This window comes from Callospermophilus lateralis, unplaced genomic scaffold, assembly GCF_048772815.1.
Source record: "Callospermophilus lateralis isolate mCalLat2 unplaced genomic scaffold, mCalLat2.hap1 Scaffold_148, whole genome shotgun sequence".
NCBI classification, from domain to species: Eukaryota; Metazoa; Chordata; class Mammalia; order Rodentia; family Sciuridae; genus Callospermophilus; species Callospermophilus lateralis.
In genome coordinates this window covers 175,436-203,244 of record NW_027512614.1, presented here as the reverse complement: position 1 = coordinate 203,244, position 27,809 = coordinate 175,436, and the positions used below count along the sequence as shown (strand labels likewise).

Sequence of the window (27,809 nt, the reverse complement as noted above, 5' to 3'; positions counted from 1 at the left end):
ACACATATCTTAGGGTAAGACAGGTCTTTAATGAAAAATCTTATTTTGATCCAATGTAGAGGCAGCCCATGATGGACTGTTACATATTCTTGATATTTTTCAAAGCTCCCAGTACAAGCAATCACATGATATAGATTGATGTTTTTGATACCAATGTCACATTATAAAGAATAATGCTATTGTCCATTTAAAATACGTTCAATTTCTTCTAGTCTTTTTAAAGCAGCAACTCTCTTCTTCTCAATTTCTTTGATGTCTTTTGTTGTTTTTTGGGGGGTCTCTTTGTCTGCATTTTTTGCTAATTGTTTTTTGGATTTAGATTCAATTGTTTTCATTATCTGTGTTGGTCTGGATTCACTTCTGATTTCTTTTATATTTTCAGCTGGAAGTTTGTCTCCTTCTTCACCTGAAGTCTTATCAGCTGGGAATACTGGCCGTTCTACAAAACCAGATGAGGAAATTTTATCCCTAACTATACTCAAATGGCGTTGAATATATTCTTCATGTGGTGCTAATGCCAATGTTTCAACCAAGCATTTTTCAGCTTTTAATAAATCCTTATCTTCAAAATAAACAACACAAAGATTGTGTTTTCCTTGCACATTGCTTGGATCCATCTCCAAAATCTTTTCAAAACATTTTTTTGCTCCAAGTATATCTTTCTTTTGATTCATCAGAATGTCTCCTTTTAAAATGAGACCCTTGATATGATCAGGGTAGTATCTCAGTAACTCTTCTAAAATTGGCAAAGCCTTTAATTCTTTTGCAGTCTGAGAATACAGGAGAGCCAGATTAAACAAAGCACTTCTGAAATCAGCTTGTAATTTTATAGCTTTCTTCATCCAAATCTCTGCCTCAGTGTCCTTTTTGTCATCCATGGCAAGCATTACCAAATTGAAATAGCCATTAGCATCTTGTGGCTCTTCATTTACGTAGTTTAAAAGTCTTTTTCTAGCTTCAGGTCTGAGTTTAACTTCACCTAGGAATCATTTTTTTTAAAAAAGATAATAAAATATCATCATCAAATGAATTGCATCTAAAGAACACAGTCATTTTCAAATATTTAATTAGATTAAAAAAGATAGCACCAAAGCAACTAATTTCTATACCTTAAATAAAAAACTAAAAGCAAAAAATCTCTCTCTTCATTGGAAAGATAAATATGCTTGAAACACTGACATATTTAATGGTAGATCATTTCCTTTCCTTTAAAGTAGTAAGAGTGCTTCAGAAGCCAAAAGGGAAAAAAATCCTTTCAAAGTTAAGAATCTACAAGGAAATATCAAAGGAAGAATACAGAATTAAGAGGACAAAGGTGTATGAATTCCCAAAAAAAGACATCACTCTTGATTTTCTTAAATTATGATTTTATATACTGAACAAGTTACTTAACGTCTCTGGGTTAACTTACTGAATTTTACAAGAATTACTATGATATATATGTAAAAATGCCCAGCAAAAAGTAACTTATTGTTAAAAATGTTTCAGAATTATTAACTCAGTTTTCTGGCATATTATTTCAAAATTTTTAGGAAATTTCAAGGGCAAAAATAAACAATATCTATTAGGCTTTAAAATTAGGATCTGAAAAACAAATACTTACTGAGATAATTTCTATTGCAAATAAGATTTTTTTCAGTTCTACAACTATACACTTTAGGGTGCAATCTTATATTGTATAATGAGCAGCCTTCATGATCATTATTTTACAAACCATTAGTTTTACTAAAAATTATACATTGATGAATATGGAAAATTTGAAAATAAATCACTAGATTTCAGTTACTAATATAGCTATATGAAGTTGGGAGTAGCTTTATTTATAACTTAGTAAACAGAATCTGTTGGTCAAAGTGAGCATATTAAAAATATTATAATTTTATGATTCTTTCCTTTTTGTAAATGTTTTAAGAAAAACATTTAAGAAATAAACAGCAATTACAAATAAAAAGATCTTTCCAACATAAAGTTTAAAGAGATTATAATCATATATTCTGCCTTGAGAGGGACAACAAACATTTCTATACAACATATGGGTAAAAGATAGAAAATTATTGTGATTAATAATTTAGTTTTGCAGGATTGTAGGAAATATAGGAAATTATAATAATACCTCAAAAATAGCAAAACTAGATATATAAAATATAAGTATTTTATCTTGTAAATCAAAGTAAACTCTAATGTTATTTATGTTAAAGAGGTTATATTGTTAGGATCTGTAAACAAGTCAAGATGGCGCCTGGCATTTTGCCAGAGGGAAGTAATGTGAAGTAATGCCAGCGAGCCATTAAGTGTGGAGATTCCTTATTGGTTGACCGCCGTATCTGGTTTATGTTAATTTAGATAAGCTGTGTGTAATGTATATATACCCCTCCTGTCCTACAATAAATGGCTACACTCCTGCTGTAACAATGCACACAAGTTGCTCCTCACCCCCTGGTTATTTTGCTGCAGCCGGACTGCGGCATTATATTATGCTTACATGAATAAATTAACAAACACATTAATTAGATATTGTTTAACACACTGCCTAAAAATTAGTCTTAACACATACTGGAAAATGAATAATTAGTATTCTCATGTCAGTGCATTTTACTTGAAAAAGAGTCTAAAGTAAAATTCAAGTATTTTAAATATTCTTACTATGCCATTTATATACAATTTTGTTATAAACTACCTCTACAAAATGTTTATTATGGGTAATAAAGTTTAAGTTAATGTTTTACTGTATATCAAATTATAATTATAGAAATATTGAGAAAACATACCTGATTCTTGCATTAGTATAGCAGAATTGAATAATGCTAATTTGTGCTTTGGATTTAGTTCTAAAGCATGATTAAAGTTTCTTAGGGCTTCATTTGGTTCTTTAAGTTCAATATATACAATTGCCAGGTTATACCAAAGATCTACATTATTTCTGTCCAGTTCTAGTGCTTTAAGATATGCTTCCTTTGCTTTGAGAGGTTTATTCATTTTTAAAAGTAATTCTCCCCTATGTAAAAAAATCAAACATGAGGTTTATGTAAAACATTATATGTCAGTTAGTAGACACCATTTATTACAAGTTTGAAGCCTTTCCACATACAGCTTTCATTACTTCTTTTAATTTAGTCTCTTAAAAGTTCTCTTCAAAAACAAAAATAACATTTTGAAGCTGCTCTCAAGTCTGAACTCCATAGTTCGGCAAATTAGGCTGGATATATTTTCAAATATTATTACAGAAAGAAAACATATGCTTGACTTTAGGTTAGATGTGGAGAGGCACTCAAAAAAGGGGAACAGAGAAAATCTATTCTTTGAATATATCTTAAAATGAAACAGACTTGACTACATTAGAAAAATGAGTCTAATCAAGTAATAATAATCAAGTGTGGGAGATCAGTAAATTTTTCAGATAATGAAGAAAGCATTTGAAAAAGAAAAATAAATGTGATTGTAGAAAAAAATAATACAGTTTTCAAATCTATGATACAAATCTCACTATACAAATGAACAGAGCATTTGAAATTTGTAACTCCTTATATTAACTTACTATCCTTAAAAGTACACTATAAAATGAACATTAAAAGAAAAAAGGAATTTCAAAAAAGTTGATCTTGTAGGGTAGAAGGGAAATAGTGCCACCTGCAGATAACTAAGAAACACATCTAGAATTGGGGATCAGTTAGAAAATCATTGCATCAATTTTCTAATCTAGTTTTATTTACTGCTAGAGAACTTAAATTTAGTTTTGCTCAAAAATATTTTTACTAATATTTTCACTGAAACAACTTCTAAGAATTAATCTAAAATGTTATTTTTTAAATGCAGAGATTATTGAATAATTCTTTATGGATGAACACATGACAATGAATACTGGATAAGGCTGAAAAAGAGAACCTCCAATTTAAAAATAAATTATATCTCAAAAAGTTAAATTCTGAATGCACTTTTTCTATAAAAACAGTGGTTAGTTTTCCTAGTCTGGCTGCAAAACAGAGTTTAACAGTCATTTTCCCCAAAGTATACAAATGATAACACCTACATGAGAAAGTACATAAGACTGAACATGTGATGTTAGAAAACTACCAAGGTTTCTTTGTGGTTAAAGAAATCAATAACCAGTTAAATCTCAAAATTTACTTAAGAAAGTTTCTGAGAGTTGAATAACAGAAGGTGCTAATAGAAAATATAAGTTCTAGATATTTTAGATGGGAAAAAAAGAAAAAGATTTCAGTGATGATAAGAAAATGAAACAGAAGGAGCTTTTTCTACCCTTTCCTTCATATAAAACTTAAGTTAGCTATTTCAAAACAAGGGATTCCCTTGTCAATTTCAAATTAATCAAATTTGATTGTCATTCTCAAATAAGCTATAATCTCTCTATGTATTTGGAGTCAAGTAACTAAAAGAAAAACATGCCAAATTTAGTCAAGATGTACATGCAGATACAGCTTCAATCTTCTACATTGATGGCTCTAAAGTGAACTATGATACCTGCTAATGTAGGCCTGTTTGAAGTCTGGTCTCATACTTATTGCTTGTCGATAAAGTTGATCTGCTTCTTCTAACAGGGACTCATTTGCTCAGATAAGGTTGGCCAGATTGATATAAACATTTATGTGGTTAGGAGCAATTCTAGCTGCATACTTTTTACCAGGAATAATCTGTTTAGAAGAAAAGGCATTTTCATTATTTGATATTTCAGTACCAAATAAAGATAAAAAGTAAGTTTTCCTAGGGGCTTATTTAAAGTAATACAGAAAACAGTAACATTATGCTGCCAGTTTTACTAATGTATCAAATTAAATATAAAAATGTGAAAGTGAACATGTGTAATATTCATAAAATGTAAAATTTTGTGGCATTAAAGGACAATTTTTCATTCATGCCAGCTAAATGCAACCATTGATAGCTTTTTATTCATATCTACTTTTTCTTTCTTTTTTTTTTTTTAAAGAAAGAGTGAGAGAGAGTGAGAAAGAGGGAGAGAGAGAGAGAACTTCAACATTTATTTTTTAGTATTTGGCGGACACAACATCTTTGTCTGTACGCGGTGCTGAGGATCGAACCCGGGCCGCACGCATGCCAGGCGAGCGCGCTACCGCTTGAGCCACATTCCCAGCCCCCATATCTACTTTTTCTAAAGTCAGATAAATCAGATATTTTAGAGGACAAAGATTTCTTAAAAAACTGGCATCAGAACAGGAAAAAACCCAGATCTCCTGCCTCTCAGTCCAACTGTACACTTTGTCATTTTTTTTTGTCAGCAAAATATTTCCCGAGGACAGTTCATTTTATTTCAGAGTTATACTAAAAACTAACTTGTTTGATAAATACATGTTCTAGTCAGTTGATTATTCAGGTTAAATAAAGGTCATTACATATAATATAGATGGATCCAATTTTTTAACGAACACAATAAATTATCTGATTAAAAAACCTATAAGTATAAATTTAACATATCATTTCAGAATTGAAATAATCCTCAGGATATGTGGTCCAACTTTATTTTTAGAAAACTTATTAAAGTATCCAATCATTAATATTGCTATTTAATGAGAAATCTGCAGCACAAATTGTTTTCTAAACAGATCTTTCATCTTTGATACTATATTGTTATATCTGATGAATTTTCTGCTTGTATCATTCTAACAAGTGATTAAAACAATTTAGCAACAGAGACATTCTATTTTATCACATTTTCATTTTTTGGATAGGAAAAATGTTGAATTTATTGCTTAAAGTATACAAAATCCTCCTCATATAGATTATAAAAGACTATAAATAGACTATAAAAATAATTAAACATCAAGTTAGCTAGAAAAGTAAATGTAATCATTTATAACACTTTCTATAGAAATAGAAAATTCTGTAAGACACCTTACATTTTATATGAACAAACTGAAGAAAAAGATTTCCCATCCAAATAATACTATTCAACATGGACACAGAGGAGACATGAAACAATAGATTAAATTATGACAACTTACTTGAGGCATTAGTGATTTAGCCATCATGTAAGATTCTTCAGCTTCTCTAGTTCTATTTAAATTTTTGTAAGTTCTTCCAACATTCATGTGGGCTCCAATATCATCTAAAAAGAAAAAAAATCATTCATTGAGAGGTATAATAGTATTCAAGGTTACTGAGAAGACATGCTTCTAGAAATAAATTAGGTAAAAAATACAAAAGAGGGAAACAGATCTTGCTTTTTCTCTGCTCTGAACTTTTTTCTTTTTCTTTTTTTTGGTAGTAGGGATTTAACCCAGGGGCACTAACACTGAGCCATATCCTCAGCCCTTTTTATTTTTACTTTTGAGACATGGGGCTTGCTAAATTGCTTAGGGCCTCACTAAGTTGCTGAGGCTGGCTCACACTTATGATCCTCTTGCCTCAGCCTCCTGAGTAGCTGGGATTATAGGCAGAGGATGCCACCATGCCTGGTTCTCTGAACTTCTTTTAACATAACTTGGTATAACTTATGATGAATGGTATACTAAAAAATCATGTATAGCAATGTGAATGCAGAAAATGTATTTAACATGAAAAATCTATTTCAATCACTCTCTAAAGGGTTAGGACAACATAGGTCATGATGACATTACCTTACTACATTGTTCACTATATTTTACTATCTTATACTAAAGCTTATTTCTATTTCCTTAATCTCATAGTTTTGGAATTCAATAAAAACATATGGTTCAATTCTGCAAGTGAAAAGGATCATCATGAGTCCTAGAATTAGCTCAAGTGTTATAGCTAACAAATATGTATAAAAGTTAGAGACTAAAAGGATTTTGTGATAAGCTTTTTAAAAATTTGTGTGAATGTGACTGTAATGACAGAATAATGGAATACAGGAAAACAGTATTACATAAGATGCTGTGGCCCTTCTCTCTTAAATGATGATACAACACTATATAATTCATTAAAAACTTACAAAAAGATTATGTTAACTTTGGAATGCCAGGAAATTATGCCTCATTTTTCAAAATGGAAAAATAAAATCAATTTTTTTTCAGGAAAAGAAAAATATGAGGACTCAATGCATATTAGTTTTAAAAAGATACACTTCCCAGTAAATACTTCAAAGGTTTGGAACAAAGATAAAAGGAAGAGAGATCTTAAATTAGACAATTTTTATTCAACAAGAATATCTAACAGACATGACAAGGTTTCAATTGGTGAATACTACTTGCCTGTGACACCGACGATTTTGCAATTGTGGAATAATTCTCTGACTGCAACTCCCAGGACACATAGGGGCCAAGGCATATCTATTTTGGGTATTCCCCTAGGAGGAGAGCAACAGTCCTAAGATCTTGCTACATTATGCTTCAGGTTGGCAACTGTGTGTACTGTATAAAAAATGGCAGATGTAGTATAAATTTGGTTTGAGAACTGGGGGATAAAGTTGGAGGTAAGGGAGTTTTTCATTTTAGATGTACTGCCCAGTCTTATGGAGTCAGTAGGGTTAAGAAAGCAAAAACAAAACAAAAAAACTTCAGACTAGTCATTGCAATCCTACTTGCAAACTAGAATACCTGTTTTTAAAAAGTTTCAAAGGGAATTCTGCTTTACAGCCAGGAGTGAAAAATTATCTAATTATCAAGTGTGTATAAAAATACACAGTAGGTAATCTTTGCTTTTATAGAACTGATTTGTTTTTTAATTTTAACATCAATTAAATCCACAGTTTTTGTTATAAAGAAACATGTATAGTAAAAACGAAGGATATATAGAACGTGAAAAAGTTATACAGTAATGAATTTAATCTAACAAAAAGTTAAATGGGAAATGTATAAAAAGAAAATGTAAATAATGAGGTCAGCAGAGTACTTGTACTAAAATAAGTCTCAACCAGGTTTAGAAAAGAAAGAGGTTATTTACTTAAGATAAAAAAAATAAAACAAATTATAACCCACCGGAATTAGGTGGAATACTAAGAAGTTATTGCCATCAATGCAGACTTCAGATATTATAATAAAGTAGCTCCATTTTCTCAAAGAACAAAAGATAGCAATTAGATATCCTTTAGCAATAAAATGGCTACTTAATAAGACTTAAAAAATGACATAATTTGTGAGAAGATTTTATAAGTTATAAAGTTAAAACATCCCAAAGGATTTTGGGAATAGTATTATTTCTAAAGTAAATTTAAATTCAAAAAAAGGTAAGAAGATGAAAAAAATCAAAGATATTTAAATAACTAAGGAGCTATAGAGAAATCAAAGTACAAATTTGTTTATCTGAGTAAATTATTCAAATCAAGCATAGCATAAGTTAGTCTGCTTTTAAATCAATGTAAATGAGGACATTATAAATCTTAAATATACTCTCAGTCTGTCAATAACTGTTTTTCTAATAAACTCATTTTTTTTCAGAACCCTAGTTGGGTAGTATTTCATTCCTTCTTTCTCCTCAAATTTCTAATAACTTATTTTCATCAGGGAAATGAGAACAGAGAGGAATTTATGACTCATCCCATTATCGATGCTCTCAACCAATCTGTGTGAATATACATACTCAGTTTTCCCTTCTATACCTCCTCTCTGATCTAAGACCAACCAATCTACTTACACACTGAATCATGTTCATTTTCTCCATGTGACTCTGCTCATACTATCTTTATACTGCTAAAATCTCTGTTCTTTTATATAGTAAATCTCTTTGAAAGAGTTGTTTGTATAATTATTTGTACTTCTTCATTTCCAAGTGACTCATGGATAGAATTCAGGACATCCAAGAACTTGGAAGAGAATGTAATTACATTTTAATTTTCATTAACATGTATGAGTAAATTAGAATTTCCTTCAATTTGAAACATAGGCAAATCCTAATAAGTAGTAACAATACCTTGACTTTGTCATTTAGAAACCACAGATTTTTTATATGACATTACAATTGTAGATACTGTGAAATTTAATTTTCATTTACCATTCCTCTTAAATGACAAGTTATTAGAAGCACCATGGGCTTGCATGTGATCTCAGTCATCCTGTCTACATGTGATGTAGAAGGCAAATTATCAGGCAACTGTGTATGCCTGCTAATGCTTTAGCCAAAAGAATGCAATCAAGAATTCTCACACTGATGTCCAAACTATTTTGCTTCCCAGTATTCCCTGTCCACAAAATTGTCAATTAAAAATAAAATTTATAAGCAGATGGAAACTCCTAAAACTCTTTTAAAATTATTCCCATCCTGATGATATCAAAGTTAAGGAACAGGTCCACTATCTTTTCTGATTAAACAGTTTCAAAGATTTTTACTTAGATAAAAATGAAACCAATGCTCTCTCGGCAAAACAATACAAAACAAAACAAAAAAATTGGAGGATTCTGATGTATCTTAAGGGTAGATTATTCTTGACTTTTAAAAGGATTTACAAGTAACTGTAACTTTATTTACAAAACTGTGAACTGGGATTGTTAAAAATACACTTGCAATTACCAAAACAAGAAAAATAAATTGGTTATCTAACATGACATGCATGTGAAGACTATCATGTAATTTATTCCCATTGTATGCAACAAAAGCTTTCACATTTTTTTTTAATTGAAAGAGCCTTAGGATGTTATGGATTCCTACTCTGTGTGACTTAATGCTATTTCAGGGCTTAAATGATCATCTCTATACTTGTTACTATTCAGTCATTTGGGACAAAATCTGAGTCATTCTTTTTAGCTCTATCTTGGTTACATTCTCCCAAACTCCAATAACTATTCATAATACAGTGAAATAATGTCACTTCATCTGTCAAAATTTCTATGAACATAGCAAAAAACAAACCAAACCACACAAAGAATAAGAAGCCTCTGAATATCACTTTCAACTTATATTATAAGCTTTTTTTATTCATAAATATTTCTAATAAACTTGATTACCTGTCCTCCCAAGTCTATGACTTATTAAAACAGTAATTGTGAAAGTGTGATACTAATGTCATACATAGAGAGGTTCAGCAAGTATATCTAAAAAAACTATAAAGGTGACAACTGATAATGATGGAGAAAATTATTTAAAACTAAGTGCCCATACTTGCAACATTCTGTGATTAAATACACTGTTTACTAGATTAAACTGCACTTATGCACATTTATCAACATACACATTTAGTCTTCAGAACAATGCTGAGACAAAAATTATTATTCCAATTTAAAAATGAGAAAAACTTTGGCTGAAGGGGTCTAAATAAGAGTCTCAAAGTCTGTGTAACCTGACATCAAAATTTTCTCTAAAAACTCCTAGAATGAATCTAAAAGACTTCAAAAGTAATGAATTAAAACAACCACATTTAGTGATTCTTGATTGTGTATAGGATGCTACAAGATAATGTAGGAGTTAAAAAGATAAATCCAATGTTTTACATGCAATTTAATAAATATTTTGAGCAAATTAACATTTCAATAATAAAATATGGCACTACAGAGAATATATTTAAAAAAAGAGTAGTTGTAAGGGATTTTAAATGAGAAATACTTTCTTTAGGTGGAAAGATGGGAAGGTAATTTAGAATAAGAGCCTATTTTTTTGTAGGGTTATAAAAAATGGGTTATAAAAGATCATTAGTACTCATGTCTAGCAGGGATATGCTGGAAAGTAAATGGGAGGAAAGGGAGAAAGGAGAGAAGGTTCAAGAAGAATCTAAACAGATCATTACCCAAAGTACACGTATGAAGACACAAATTGGTGTGAATATACTTTGTATACAAGCAGAGACATGAAAAATTGTGCTCTATATGTGTAATATGAATTGTAATGCATTCCACAGTCATATATAAAATAAAAAAATAAGAAGAATATAAACAGAGCCAAAGTAGAAGAACAGTATGTGTACCCTATATTTCAAGAAAAACTAATCTTGATGAAAGAGTTATAGGAGATAAAACTGGAGGGAAAGACCAATTGTTCCATTTCTATAATCTTGTGTTAATTTTTCTCTAATTGAAACTTGGCTTTGTCTTGGAGACAAGGTTACCTTGCTTTTACCTATTCCAAGTGTTGACTGAGTTCTTTTTCTTATCCTTTGTAACACTGGGCCTGGAAGAAGATTAGATGTTCTCCTTGATCCCTGATGCCACTTGCAGACAATTATCACTCCTTTTAAAAATCACTCTTGTCTAAACATCAGGCCATTGAACTCTATTGTACATTATCCCTCAGAGTTGCAGTCACTAGTCCCTGTGTGCATATTATAGTGTACATACTAGATACTGGGTTCCTATTGCTCCCTCCAACATCATGACAGTCAAAATTCTTAGCCATTTCAAAATCTATACAGATTTAATATTGTGGCCTTGATGCCTTTCTTCCCATGATTTTCACCTCTTTCTACCAGTTTAGGTTGCTCCAACAGACACAATCATACCTCCTAGAAAAAACTGGGGGCAGTACCCAGCACTCTGTACTTCTGTGAGGACACTTAAGGTGGTGGGTTATTTTTGGTTGTTACTCTGAATTGAAAGTAATGGCATTGGTGGGTACGGATCACATTTGGTACATATACTATAATAAAGTTCTACACTGTTGAACATGTCCCTATTGAAAATATTGCTGCTGTAGCTACACTCTGATACTTAGACCATCCATTCTTCAGAACTGTAATCTGCTGATCCTGTAACTATTTCACTACCACTTACCAACTTTCTCATCTACTCTAAACCAATCTAAATTCTGCAACTCATCATTATAATCACTTCGTTATTCTTTTTTTTTTTTGCTTAGTTATACATGTCTGACAAAATTTTAACTCTTTTGAATCGAATTCTTCATTACCACTGTAGCTAAAAAGTAGTAGGAAAAAAACATGTAACTACACCAACTGGTTTAATTTTAAATTAATACTAATCTAAAGTAGGGTGTCAGAGTTGCCTGGTAATTATACTCTATTTTCCTAATCTACGTAATAGGAAACTATTTTCCTAGTTTCCTTGATCTTTGTTTCTAAGTGTGATTTGTAGACTAACATCAATGGGAACTTATGAGAAATGCAGAATTTTAGGCTCTATCTAACTCTTCATCAGAATATACTTTATAACAAACTCTCTGATTCATACATACATTAAGTTTATGAAGCAAATTCTTGGATCACTATTTCATATCTTTTCCTGTTCTTAAATCCCAAACACTTCTTCCTTTTTATTCTCTACTAATGATTTTACCTTCTATTTCACCGAGAAAACCGAAACAAACAAAAGAAAACTCCAGAAACTTCCTCCTTGTCATCTACTCTCTAGCCTCTTTCCACATCCATATACTGTGCCTTCTGTTACCACATTTACTATCAGTACCAATTTGAATAAATTCCTCATCTTTAGCACCAGATCCTATCTGGATACTGGGTCCCTATTGCTCCTTCCTCTCATCTATTCAATATCATCATCTAGTTATTTGTCTTTCCACGTGGCATTAATACTTTCCCCAACTGTACTGGATTAGCCCCAAAGGTACTTTTTTTCTTCCATTTCCGAATTCTCTCTAATTCTTCTTCTACTCTCTTAAAATCACTTCTACCAAGCTTGTGCATCCTGCACTCCATCAAAAAGCACATTTCACTGTCATCCAACAACTATGTTAACAAAGAAAAAATTCTCAAATATCTAATATAAATGTTTTCCCCCCAAAATGTTGTTTTCCTTCTAAAAAAACCCAAAAAAACAAAAACCATTCATCAGTTTACTAATAATGCTTACCTGGCTGAACATGAGTCGCCTGTAGAAAGTATTTCAAAACTCTCTCAAAGTTCTTTTCATTTTCCAGAGCATGACCCACATTATTCCATAATTTGGCATTATTTTTATTTACCTTAAATACAATTAAAATGAAGTAAATTACATATTAAAAAATGACTCCAAATCACACAGATATTTGAGTGGTGTATTATTAGGAATGGATTGTTTCATAGAGATGTTCCTGGAGATGAAGTCAAATGAAGACTGCTTCACCATATTTACTCTTCTTCCCCTAATGATATACTAAAACCACAAAAGTCTAATTTCACCTATTTTATGTTATTAGAATTGTACATATAATTTTACATAATCAAAACATAGTGCTGTGTGAAAATTTCTACTCTATTCATATTCCTTCAAGAAAGAAGGTATTAGAATATGAGAATGTTCTTAAAACATTGTATTGATGACTATTTTTATTCTTAACATGTTTAAAGCTATTTAAGTACTCTATTATGGTAAAAGGAACCCTAAGTTCTGAGTCAATGTGTGCTTTTAGAGTTCTCAGATGTGCAAGGTATTCTTGCAGGCAAAGGATGATACCCAACCAAGGAATTATCAATTATGACTATAGGTTTTATTTTTTTTAATTTTTTTTTAGTTGTAGAGTGACACAATACCTTTATTTTATTTACTTTTTAAATGTGGTGCTGAATATCGAACCCAGTGTGTCACACATGCTAGACAAGTGCTCTACCACTGATCTATAACCATGACTATAGGTTTTAACCATTGTTCTGAGAGTGAGAATAAAGAAATTTTCAAAAAATATGGGCTCAAGGTTCACTTGTCTGCAGAGCTCAGGGAGAAGGTGGAATTACTGGAACTACTATTGTGGTCCAGAGGACAGTCATCTGTTATGTACAGTCAGCAATTCCATAAAGCTAGGCAAAAGAGAATAAAGAAATAGACAAAATAAAGTAAGAATTATGAGATTTGAAGATGGGCATTGATAAGGAAGAGCTAAAATAATTCTTTGCTGATAACCTTTATAGAAAACAAATTTGTGGTTTTAAAAGAACTTTTTTTAGAAAACAAATTTGTGGTTTTAAAAGAACTTTTTTAAGATATTTATTGTCCATTCTATAAGAAATGCTTTACCACTACTTTCTATCAGTTCTGATCTTTTCCATATTAGTAACCATTGATTATCTTTTAGATAGCAGGATTCTATTTTTGTTTGTTGTGTTATTTTATTTCATTGAGTCTAAGGCACATCAACTATAGAACTCACCACTATTTAATGAACCATTAAGAAAAAAAAAAGTCAATAATTAATTTAGAGATAACTTTCAACGTAAGATTTATGCTTGTTCCAGGTATTCAGGTTAGGAAAAAATGTGTACCCTTAGAACCAATGAAATTCAGTACTACTTATCATGTGGAACTCCAACATGTATGTAGCACTGAAAGAAATATTAACATACTCTTTGAATATACAGCCATGTACTATGTAGATAATTTGTTTATGCCATAAATAATATAAAGAACAAATTATTTTCAATAACTTTTTGGTAAATGACTTAATATTGACAGTTAATGTCTGATTAAAATAAAAACAGCTAAGAAATGGCTAAAAAACAAACAAACAAAAAACCTCTCTCTATATATATCACTGATGACATACTTTCCTGTGATTCTGAACCATACTTTACCTTTAAGGCTGACATGAACAATGTATATTCAGACTCCCAATCCCAATTTCTGTGGAGTGTTTTTAAGGCATGAGTAAGTAATACCATGGATAGACACACCCAGGACAGTTTTTTAAATACACTGTTTAAGAGACCAAAAAAAAAATCATATCATCAAAAGCATTTAACTTTATAGGAAAGGTAAACATATGCTAAATGTTCCTAAAGATAATGTTCCTAAAGATAATTCTAACATTCACCCAACTTTGTAGAGAACCAACACAAAAAAAAGTATTATGAATATGAAATTCAGTGTTAAATTACATGACACAGTTGTTCCTGTGCAGGAATAGTTCTACCTACCCAGCTTTCCAGAGGCATTCAAGTCTTTTATATAAAATGTTTAGTACTTGAATATAACCTATGCTTACCTTGTACTTTAAATCATCACTAGATTACTTATAATACCCTATACAAGGTAAATGCTACATAAAGAGTCAAGAAAAAAGTCCCCACATGTCAATAATGATGTGACTTTTATTTTGAAATATATTAAATCTGTGGTTTGTTGAATCTGAAAATGAAAAACCTAGAGATATAGAGGACCAACTTCATACTGACATTTAACTCTTTCAAAAGCTTTTTTCAGAATGACAGTAAATTGATAAATCTAGTTTTAATTGTGACTTTATATATTTAGCATCCTTGGTACCATTACCTACAACTTGAATACTGGCTGTGTTTATAAAGGGTCAATCTTACCTCCTGGCTATATTTAAAGTATGTTTTGCTTAAAAATTATACCATAGGCCATTACAACATTCTTAGAATAATTTTATACTTTAAAATCTGAACTGTCTATTAAAGGGCATAGTAAAATTAACTCCTAATAAAATAGATACAAATTATTTATACAATATACAACTTCAGGCTATTTGAGACTCAATTCCTCATTTATACAAAGATGGTTATACATCATTAATCTCTATGATTCCATTTAGTATTAATGTTATCTGAGTTTGTGTTTTTGCTCCCATACCATGGTTCAATTTCTTGTATTTTGAAAGATTCACTTAACCAGAGTTAAAAAGTATGAATCATTTAGAAAATGGTCATTGGAAGCAGTAAGATGTAAATCTGAACCAAGACTGTTGTTTACTAGCTATGTGATCTTGGATAATTCAAGTAACTTATATAAGCTTCAATTTGCACTTCTGTAAAATAAAGTTAGGAAGTACTAAGATTAAATGAGAAAATAAATCTAAAGGGTAGACTCTTGGAAGATGGTAGGTAATCAAAAATCAGTAATGAGTATACTTGGATATATGGGTAGAAAGTAAGAGAAAAGGTTTGAAAGATGGTGGTGAAAACTGTAGATATGGGTGAAATTACCTATGAAGGATGTGCAGTAAAATGAAAGTGGCTATCACTCTTAAAAATATAAATATTCAAAGAGCACATACAGCAAGGAGTAACTGGATAGAAGTGAATGGATAGTGAAGATAATCAGAAGACCTTTTAGAGAAACCAGGGAAAATTTTTAAAATAAAAATGTTGACTGGATGTAAGTACTTGGAGATAATTTGCTAGAAAAATAATGAAAAGAGAAATCAGAATTTTTTGGGTTAGGTGACTAGAAAATGAAAGTGAGAGAAGTAAGCATTTCTATTTCAAGTTGCAGATCTAAATTTAATATTGTTAACATTAGTGTTTTTAACCATTAACAATTTGCTTGTTTTGACAATTTTAGTGATACATATAGACAATGGGTTAAAACTTATTACAATAATCATTTCTAAGTATACTGTTCCTTAATAGTTTAAGGCAACTAGGAAACTAAGCTTATGATGAAGATAGTGATAGCAAGAAATTATGAATTGCCTATTATATGCAGTTTATATATATTGAGAACTCAATAAGACTCACTTAAGAAGGATGACTATATGTTCATTGCATATGGAAGTGGAAATGGTCATTTGTGACTTCAGTTTCAATAATATCCTTGTTTTCAATTGGGTCTGACTCAAGTTTGTTCTGCCTCAGGCTGTAAAATAAAATTACATAAATATTGGGAAGAAGACAGAGTGAGTAGGTACTGTGGAGCTTTCCTAACTTGAATCATAGACAATGAGAAGAAAACAGTAAGATGAAAAAACCCAAAAGGTTAAAAAAGTATAATTTACAAAACTGAACAAAATACAGATTTAAAATACTTTAATGTCACATTTAATTCTATATTTAGCAAGCATTAAATGAACAAACATTTTAATTTACCTTTTGTTTAAAATTTTCTGCCACCCATGGACTACCAAAATACAGAATCCCATGCTAGGAACATACAGTACACGCTCAGCAACAACAAATCCAACAGGAAAAAAAAGGTTTGATGCTGGAATAAATGGCAATGCCATTAAACAAAGTGCCTAGAAAGAAAAAGATAGTTTAATTTTATTAAATTAAAAAACTAAACACTCAATACCTAAATCCAAAATTTTATCATTTCATTTGGATGAATGCATTTGTGGACCATTTAAAAATGATAATATGAAGAATACTAATTTAAACAGTACGAAGACAATTTAGGGGTGGTATAAACATCAGGATGTATGTAAGCAAGATGCAATGGAAGTCTTAAATTCTGGAACTTATAACTGGAGGATATCTTTGAAAATAATATTCCTAGGTATATTGTTTAGGAATGATTATTTTCTTGAAATTAAAACCTGAACCTTTAATAGCATTTTAAATTTGAAAAGTATATTTAGCTACACTGTTTTTTCACTGTCTTTTTTCTATGAGAAATATACTTGCCTAGTGAAATATATAAAAAAAAATGATCAATGGTAAATATTTACATCTTTATGTGAAAACTGAATAACTAGGTGTATCCTGTTAATAAAAAAAACTTTTTTGGGGGCTGGGGATGTGGCTCAAGCGGTAGCGCACTTGCCTGGCATGCGTGCAGCCCTGGTTCGATCCTCAGCACCACATACAAAGATGTTGTGCCTGCCGAAAAACTGAAAAAATAAATATTAAAAAATTCTCTCTCACTCTCTCCACTCTCTCTTTAAAAAAAAAACTTTTTTGAAAATATTTCTAAAATGACATATTCAACTCATAGTAAGAAAACAAATAAACCAATTAAAAAATGGGCAAAGGAGTTGAATATATTTTTCAAAAGCAAATATTCATATGGTCAGAGATATATGAAAAAATACTCAAAATAAGAAATGCAGATTAAAATCACAATGAGATATCACCTCAGCCTAGTTAGAATGATTGTTATAAAAAAAAGAAAATACACACAGGTAGGGATGGGAAGGGAAACTTTGCATACTGATGGTGGGCATGTAAAATATAACATAGTCATTATGAAAAAGAGTACAGAGATTATTCAAAACATTTAAAATGGAAATATCATATGATCCAGCAATCCCTTTACTGGGTATATATCTAGATGAAATGAAATTATTATGTTGAAGAGACATATACACTCCCATATTCACTGTGGTATTATTTACAATATGCAAGAAATGGAATCACATTCAATCAAATGAATTGAATGGATAAACAGATTTAAAAAATCAGAGTACTTATGTATAATGGGAATATTATTCAGCCTTAAAAAGAAGGAAATCTTGTTATTTCAACATACACCAGCCTGGAGGAGATTATATTAAATGAAATAAAGACAGGCACAGAAAGACAAATGCTTTCACTTATACATGAGATCTAAAAAAATCTCACAGTCAGAAGAGAGTAGAATGATAATTGCTGGGGGAAGAGGAAATGGTGCAGAACACAAAATTTAATTTAATTTACCAGAATAAAAAACTTTTTAAAAATTAAAAAAATGTTTACACATCTAACTTGTTTTACATATGGCCAAAATAAACTGATAGGAAAATATGTTAAAAAATTTTCAACAAAATTACACAAGTTGATAACATACATGTTTTTGTAACTTTATTACTCTAAGAAACCACATAATACTGGAAACTGAAGACTTTTTATTCTATGCAAGAATTTCTAAAATTATAATACATATACTGAGATAAAATGTCATAAAAATGCTCAGATTTATCGCCCTTGTGAATATGGAATGAAATGTGTTTTTTTTTTAATTATAAAGCCACAAAAATTTGTACAATTGTGAAAAATTAATTAGCAAACTTGTGAAAGGATTTAAGTTTGTCATCAGGACATCTTTCTATGGGCATCTGTTTCTATGTTATTTCCCTGATTTGTTTCACAGTACCTAAATAAATAATAAGTTAATCTCCAGCTTCAGAAGTTTGCATCTTTTCTAATGCAAAGAACTGTCTCTTCCTTATCAAACTTTATTAGTAAAATATAGATATAGAGATGCATATACTTAGAAAAGAATACTTTTTGCATGAATATTCTTTCATATATTATGACTTCACGTAATATTGAATCTGAGGAAAAGTACCATTCTCAAGCTGCTATGTATCACACTAATTTATGTCTGAAATTTCAGTATTATTAAAATAAAAACATAAAGTATTTAGAGTGCACATAATTTTTCACTTCCTAGATATGCTTGACAAAAATAATTTCCCATTAATTCATGGTTGTTCTAAAGCAATTTCATTTGTAGGAATTAAAAGTGTTAAATTCATTCAGAGATGCATCTTAGACTGATTTATAAGTTACAAAAAAAAAAATCTCTCAGGAAAAGTTTATTGGTTCTAGGATAAGAAATGTGTAAATGTTAGTCTAATGACTAAACTTATAAGTTCTATCAAGTTCTATTTAATGCTCTTTTCTAATGTATGCCAATCTAGTTAATTATGAATAATTTTTAATTTTCTTCTAATAACATACACTGTCTTGAAAAGGAAGGACAACAGAAAGAGCTACGAGTTTGAAATCAACCTATCACTTATTTCTTATGTAATAGAAAGTAAACTACTCTATCACCTTGAGACTATTTTTTCATAAGTGAAAAAAGACTAACTACTTAAATTGTTGTGACACACATGATATCTTATTTAATAAGAGTTAACATGGTATCTGTTGTTGAAATTATATCTTTGCTCTATTGTTCCTTTGTAGAGATTTTCAGAAAATACCATTTAAAAAATAGCACATTTAAAGCAGTTATACTTAAGGTCACAACTGTTCTTTTTAAATGTACATAATATATAATTTAGATAAATCTATTTCATTGGCATTATTCTCTTTTTAAAAAAAATAGCATATTACATATACCATCATTTTATTTGTCAAGCTTTAATTCAATCTCTCCTTTTTGTTTCAATCTTTCTTTTATCAGAACCCCAATTTTGAATAATTCTGACATTTATCTATGCTGTTTGTATTTGAGCAGCTTGAGTAAGTCCCAAAGCTGACTAGATTAACATCCTCATAAATTCATGACCACCAACTTCAAATTGATTCTTTTTTTTTTTTTTTTTCGGTATCAGGGATTGAACCCAGGGCCCTTAACCACTGAGCTACATCCCCAGGCCTTTTTATTTTTTGAGACAGGGTCTTTCTAAATTGCTAAGTTGCTGAGGCCGGATCCTTCTGCCTCAGCCTACTGAGTCACTGAGATTATAGGGTGTGCTACCAGGCCCAGCCTCAAATTGATTCTTAAGACTGCTTAGAATTTCTAGGTTTCTGACAGGTGTTATTCTATTCTCTCTGAATGTTTGAATCTTGATTGCTCTTCTCAATCTTTTGACCCATTTTACTTTCAGCAGGCAACCATACTAATTTACAGAGAGGGGTAAAGCCATAAGAGAAAAGTTCCTTTAATTTCTTGCTATTAAACCTACTAACATCCATATTCATTCCCATTTCCCTTTTTCCTGTGAGTTTCCTCCTCCTATTTCAGGTCAAACTTTTGCTTGGTATTTCCCTGCTTTTCCCTTCTACCATTTGTTTCAACCTTTTCTAATCACCTATATCCTCTGTAGCAAAATTTAAACATGCTCTTTCTTATCCAACCTTAAAAATTTTCTCAGTGACAATATATCTTTTAAGCTCCACCTTTGGAGCCACAGTAACATGTAGCTAGTATAAACTGATTTAATCAACATTTCAACTTTATTTTTAAGCCAACTCATTAGTGATATCTCCTAACTTCTAAAAGATAGCTGAGTACTCAAATGAAAATGTTTCTAAGTATCAACCAATCAAGTTTTTCACCAATATTATTTTTACTTTTGTATTTCCAAATCAAGTCACTCCACAGAAATAAATTTCATTTAATTAACTAATGGATCTATAAGAGGTCAAATCCAAGAGACATCACTTTTCAAACAGAGCTCACTTTTGTATTCAACAGTGTCTGTTAAGAGTTAAACATTCTGTCTTTTCTAATATACTTTCCTACTTTTCTGTTCCCTTGGTCTGTCTCCTATTCAAAATATGAATATGGGAGTTGCTTAAGATCTAGTTGTAGGCTTCTCTTTTCACTCTACTCAGTCACCTTAACTATTCTAGGGGTGAAATGAGATCAGATACTTTAAGGCATCTATAATGAACATGAATTAACTTTTGTTGTACGCATCTACAATGTTACCAGCTAGCAACTGTTCTTGAACTGAAAAAATCCTTGTTGACAAAGGTTGCTCTATAATCTCTCTAAATGCAATCCTACCTACATTCTGGTTTCAATTAATTACCACTATGCTAATGAATAAAAATTTTATTTTAAACTTTGGCAACTCTTTTTGACATGAAGTACTGTTCAAAATCTATACTAGGATGCTTTAAATAACCCTCACATTCAACATGTCCAAGGATGATGTAAACACGATCTCTCCCAAATCTTATATTCTCTCAGCCACTGGCTTCAAATTTCTCTAGAAGACAAGCTCCCTGGAAATGGGACCTTATATTTCCTCTTATTATCATATTCTGTGTATAAAGTGCTGCCTAGTATGCATTTAGTGGCTATAGCCAGAAATGAAATATTTTTGAAGCACTATATTTTCTAATCTGTAGTAAATGCTAAGAAAATGTTATAGATTATTACTGTCTTTAATAATTAAAAGGAAGAGGGAAAATAACTAGAGTGAGGAAGAACTGAGGGCACAGAGGGAAAATTACAAATAAACAGTTCAGAAAAATGACAACAACAAAACCTTTCCAACTAAACAGGATTCTCTGAAGATAGCAAGAGCTATCTCAGGAAGTAATGAATATTTTGCTAATGAGAACTTAACATATATTTCTCTAGCTGCATATTTCATAGGACACTCTTCTCTATGAGAGGAAAATGAACTTAAAAAAAAGACACATCTTGATTTTAGTTTCCACCTAATTAGGAAAATTACGTGCCTTGCTTTATAATTTTAGGATAAACTAAAATAAGTTTATAAATTAAACGTATTTGTTGACCAAGGAAAGACACTGCTTTAAAAAGATGTCTTTGATGAATTAAAGATAGTGTCAATCAACTGGATGCAACATTGCAGAAAAAGTGAAAGAAGTTTCTTACCATTAAAACTGTCTTGGAGGAATCACCAGGATATCGGAGACTGAATATTCCCAAAGCCCCCAGAAAGCAAAAGAAAGCAAAAATAGCAAGATTTCGAATATCTAGAAATGACTCTATAAGTGGTATTGTTCCCATGGTCCAATCACAGCATAGCTCTGAAGGATTTAATAGAAGCCAAGCATTCACAGGAAGGAGGTAGTTGAAAGTTAGCTGCCTTGTGGGAGTTGGGCTTACAGCAGCTGGGTTATCAAACCTGTATAAAGAATTAAAAAAAATAAAAGGTACTTATAAGAAAACACTTTTTAAACACAAATTTTATTCTACAACATATATAAATAAAATATTGAATATTGCATAAAATCATTACTAAAATTCAAACTATCTGAATTATATAAAATGTCTAGTTGGGAGAAGTGATATTTATGAAGAATTACTTGAAGAATAAGCAGGTCATCTCTTTCTAGTTATTATTAGAATAATTCATACTACAATATGACATTTGGTAGAATTATTTTCACTAAATCTCATTAAATGTTTCCCTACATAAGACATTTATTTTAGAGAGAACTGCTAGTAGTTAGTAAAGCTAAATGCTAATTTTTATTAAAAAAAATTAAGTTTTCTACACAAAATTTGTTTTTTTTCTTTCATGGACAGAGAAAACTATATTACCTCCTAACTTAACCATCCTTGCTTTGATTATTAGGAAACTAAAAACTAAATTTCTAGTAGAGAGTTGTAATTGTGTAGGTTTATGTAACATTCTAGTTGTGTTCTAACTTTTTTCCTAGTATATTAATAAAATATATATTAGTTTATTTCTCTGAAAGTTTCTCTGAAAGTTGACACTTTTTTTTTTGGATTTTTTTTTTTCCTGTGCTGCTAAGGATTGAATCCAGAGCCATGTGCATGTGAGGCAAGGCACTCTTTTAACTAAGCTATTTCCCTAACCCCTTCATCATATGTTAATTATGTATTTTATTAGCATAGACTATTTGATGTAAATTAAATTACTTTAAAATAGTACATTACAAATGAAAAACTTTTGATTTGTATGTTTTTATCTATCTTCCAATTCTTTTGGCAATGTTAAAATATAACAATAAAAACCCAATGTCATTTTTAAATAATTAAAAAAAACAAACAACATTTACCCCTTAGACTTGATTTTCTTAAAATGTTAAATAACTGAGAAAAAGCACATGTTGAATAATTTTTTTTAAATTTTCATATTTGAAATCTCTATACATATGAAGAATAATAAATTTTGTTAGTACTTTAACTTTCAAAAAATTTGGCATAAATGAATACAAAGCTTTTTTCCTATATTTATTCCTATATTTAGGATAGCTGATATAGAAAAAAAAAGTTAACTTTAAAATAGATCAAATCATATTATAATCAACGTAAAACAAATCATTAAAATCAGTTTCATAGGGTAGTGTAACAGAATCAAATTCATATAAATGCACATGTACATATTTTTAAATGCTTATATTTAGAAAATATATATTTAATGGTACATGTTCCAGACACAAAGAGCCACAAAGACAATATAAACCACATTTCAGACTGTAGAAACAGACACAGAAAACAGTTCATTTAAATTCTCTAAATGGAGTAATAATCAGAATAAAAACATTGAAACTAAGGGCTAAAGGATATATAAAAATATATATCTACAATTTAATCCATTTCCAATACTGTTATACCTGAATGAGTTCAGTTTTATATGGCTCGACTCGAGTTAAAAATTCTGCAAGTTGAAGTCATTCTTCTTTAAATAAAAAATAATACTGAGGTCAATTTATTATGTGAAAACACTATAAAATTTTGGACTTAGAAAATTATCTGAAAAAAATTTATTCTATTCACTGCCCACAATGCAATGACATGGAAAGTACCCTGGCCTATGTGCTGGAACACCACTGGACTTAGCTTAAGTTCAATCATCATCTTGTACCAACTTAAAGCTCTATCTAGGTATTAAATTTTCACTAGGTAGGTGCAAGAAGATGATGGAACTCAGGCTGAGTCCAGTGGTATATCTGAAGTTGAGAAGATGGAGCTTCAAACACCAGAAGCCTGAGGAGCTCAGGGGTCTATAGTTAGTTGGGTAGAATATCAGAGAGAAGAAAAATGATAAGAAAACTTAAGAGACTGCAGAGCGGCCCCACTATCTTTCAGTATTGAAGAGTTCCTGCTTGAATATAGATGAGAAGAAGTGTCTAAGGTTAGTGCGCTGAATCATGTCTCCCCCAAATGCATGTCGATCTAAAACTGTAGACTATGGCTTTTTTTGGGGGTGTGGAGTTTGCCAAAGTAATTAGTTAAGATGAGGACGTATTAGAGTAGGCCCTAAATCCAATGACCATGACCTTATACAAAAAGGAGAGGATAGATATACATGGGAAAGAAAGCCATGTAAAGACAGAATAGATTAGAGTGATACAGCTACAAAATCAAGGAATGCTGAAGCTTGTCAGCAATCAGCAGAAGGTGGGAGAGAGGCATGAAATATATTCTTCCTCAGTGCCTCCTCAAGAAACCAATTGTGCCAACATCTTAATTTTGGACGTATGGCTTCCTGAACTGTGAGGGAATACATTTCTATTGTTTTAGGCCATTTACTTTGTGACTGTTAAAATGATCTTAGGAAAACTAATGGGAAAGAACATTTTGAAAAAGGATAAAAAACAGGATGAGAAATGAAAGTCCCATAAAATTATACAGAGGAAGAAATGCCCTCAGCACCCATGTGAAATCTTCGTAATTCAGTCATTGGTATAAGTTAGAAAGATGTTAATGCGCAAATTTAGCTGATTCTAAAGCCTGCTGTGGTCCCACTAAGAGTTTAAAAGTAAGACAAGAAGATAAAACATTTTTTATAACTTACATGTATCCCAGAACAAAGCTCAAAAATATTTATATGGAAATACATGAAGATACAATTAATATATGGCATCTATTCAAAATTTACCAGACATGCAAAGAAGCAAAAAAATAAAAGTCACAATGAGAAGAAAATTTATTCAATATAAATTGATCAAAATGGCATGGATCACAGAAAAAGTATTGAAGGATAATAAAACAAAATAGATTATGTAGACATATGAAAGACATTAAAAAAATTTGAATCAAGACTTCCTTCTAGAGATGAAAACAGTTTCTAAGATGAAAAATAACTAGATGAAATTAACAACAGATACACACACACACACATACACACGCGTGTATGTGTACCTTCCAGCCGTACCCCCCCCCACTAACATGACATAATAATAATAAATGTTACAGAAGGCTAAAGATACAGGATGAGAAAGGATTTCTTACTGAAAATGTAAGCCAAAAGATGTAGGGCAATATTTTTAGAATACTGAATGAGAAATAGCAAGTGTAGTATTCTCCACTCAGGCTGGGGTTGTAGCTTAGTGGTAGAGTGCTTGCCTAGCACGTGTGAGGCACCAGTTTCAATTCTCAGCACCACATAAAATTAATGAATAAAGTAAAGGTATTGTGTCCATCTACAACTAAAAAAATAAAAAGATTTTTTAAAAAAGGTAAAATGAATACATCTTTAGATATAAAAGCTAACAGAATTATTGCTGCATACTAAGAAATGTGCAAGTCTTTCATGATAAGGAAAAATGTCACTAACAGAATGCAGAGCCCTGGGAAAAAATAATTTCATGAGTTAATATAAAAGACTTTTACCACTGAAATGCTTAAGGATAAGCATCTAAAGCAAATGTAACAACAATGCATTAAAATGTATGCTCAAGGGAAATATATACAAACAGCACAAAGGGAAAGTTCTAAGGAAGATGGGAAAGTAAAAAGGAAACAAACAGATGAGAAAAAGAGAAAACACTTAAGGTAGAAGATTTACATCCAATGTATCGATAATTATATTAAATATAAATGGACCAAATATTTCATTTTAAACACCTCAGATTATCTAATCAAACAAAAAACAATGATTAAGACCCAATTATATATAACCTACAAGAAATTATTTTAAAATATAAAAGCAGCCAGGATTGGTGGCACAAGCCTGCAATTCCTGACTCAGAAGGCTAAGGCAGGAGATTTGCAAATTTGGGTCCAACCTTAGCAACTCACTAAGTAACTTAGTGAGACCCTGTCTCAAAATAAATGGTAAAAAGGGCAGAAGATGTAGATTGCAATAAAGTGTCCCTGGGTTCAAACATCCAAACCCCCCCAAAAAGCAAAACACACACACACACAAAATATGTGTAGATATAAAACATATGTATACGAGGGGAGGGGGAGATAGATAAAAAGAAAAAAGATGGAAAAATATGTATTATATAACACTAATAAAGGAGAGCTGGCATGAGAATTTTTTTTCCTCAGTAGGTAGCTCTACCACTAAGCCACATACATCCTTAGTACTTTTTTTTTATGTTGAAATAGTTTCTCATTAAATTGCCAAGGCGGGCCTGAAACTTGTCATCCTCCTGCCTGAGTCTCCCAGGTTGCTGCAATTACAGGTGTGTGCCTTTGTGACAAACTAATATAAGACAGAGTGAATGTTTAGGTAAAGACTATTACTAGCAATGAAGCTCATTTAATAATGATAAAGATATTAACTCATCAAGATGATGTGGAAATCCTAAGCATTTATGCGCTTAAAAACAGAGCTTAAAAAACACATGAAACAAAATTGAAAAAACTGCAATAAGACAAATCTACAATTACAGTAGAGATCTCAATATTCTTCTCTCAACAACTGTTAAACAAAAATCACTAAGGATAGAGAAGACTCCACTTTAACCCTAATACTTAACTAATTTGTGGGTCATTATCCTTGATGTGGTGGTTTCTTGGATGTACAAGTATGACAGAACTAATGAATTTGTATATTTTAAACATGATCTGCAGTTTTAAAAATATATAGACTATACCTCAATAAAACTGCTAAAAAAATTCAGTGTAAATCAGACTTTCCCAAACATTTATGATCACTTAAAGTCCAAAGTTAAAAAGGCAAAATGATTAAAAATAAAAAAGAACCAGAATTTCATACCTTGTAAACACTGGAAGTTGGGACTGAATAACCTGGACTCTAATCACAACAAGCAATAACGTACTGAACATCAAGACAATGAGTTTTATTAGTGTCTGCAGCATAGAAAATGGAATGCTACCCTTTCCACGGAGAAACTGTCCAGCAGTCAGAATGTGAAAAAAATCATGAGCAGAACATCCCAAGATTTAGGGGATAACATAAAGAAACCAAACCTAAGAGTGATTGGGATACAAGAGGGTATAGAGGTCCAAACCAAGGGAATGAGCAATCTATTCAATGAAATAATACTAGAAAACTTCCCAGACTTAAAGAATGAAAAAGAAATCCAAATACTAGAAGCCTACAGGACACCGAATGTACAAAATCATAAGAGATCCACACCAAGACACATAATAATGAAGATGCCCTACATACAGAATAAGGAGAGAATCTTAAAAGCCACAAGAGAGAGGAAGCAGATTACATTTAGGGGTAAACCAATCAGGATAACTGCTGATCTTTCAACACAGACTCTGAAAGCTAGAAGATCCTGGAACAACATATTTCAAACGCTGAAAGAAAAAGGGTTCCAACCAAGAATCATGTATCCAGCAAAATTAAGCTTCAGGATTGAAGATAAAACAAAAATCTTCCACGAAAAACAAAAGTTAAAAGAATTTGCAGCTAGACAACCAGTTCTTCAAAACATCCTTGGCACATTCCCTCTAAAATCTGGAACAAGACAGGGATGCCCTCTCTCACCACTTCTGTTCAACATAGTTCTCGAAACAGTGGCCAGAGCAATTAGAAGAAAGAAAACTCAAGACGAAAACTCAGACACAACATATCGAAATCTTTGGGACACTATGAAAGCAGTACTAAGTGGAAAATTCATTTCATAGAGTTCATTCTTTAAAAGAAGGAAAAGCCAACAAATAAATGACCTCACA

General features: G+C 31.0%; 1 pseudogene; it reads right to left on the bottom strand.

Moving 5' to 3' along the window:
- On the bottom strand, positions 1-26,997 carry LOC143387689 (protein O-mannosyl-transferase TMTC3-like; annotated as a pseudogene).
- Between the last annotated feature and the right edge of the window lie 812 nt (positions 26,998-27,809).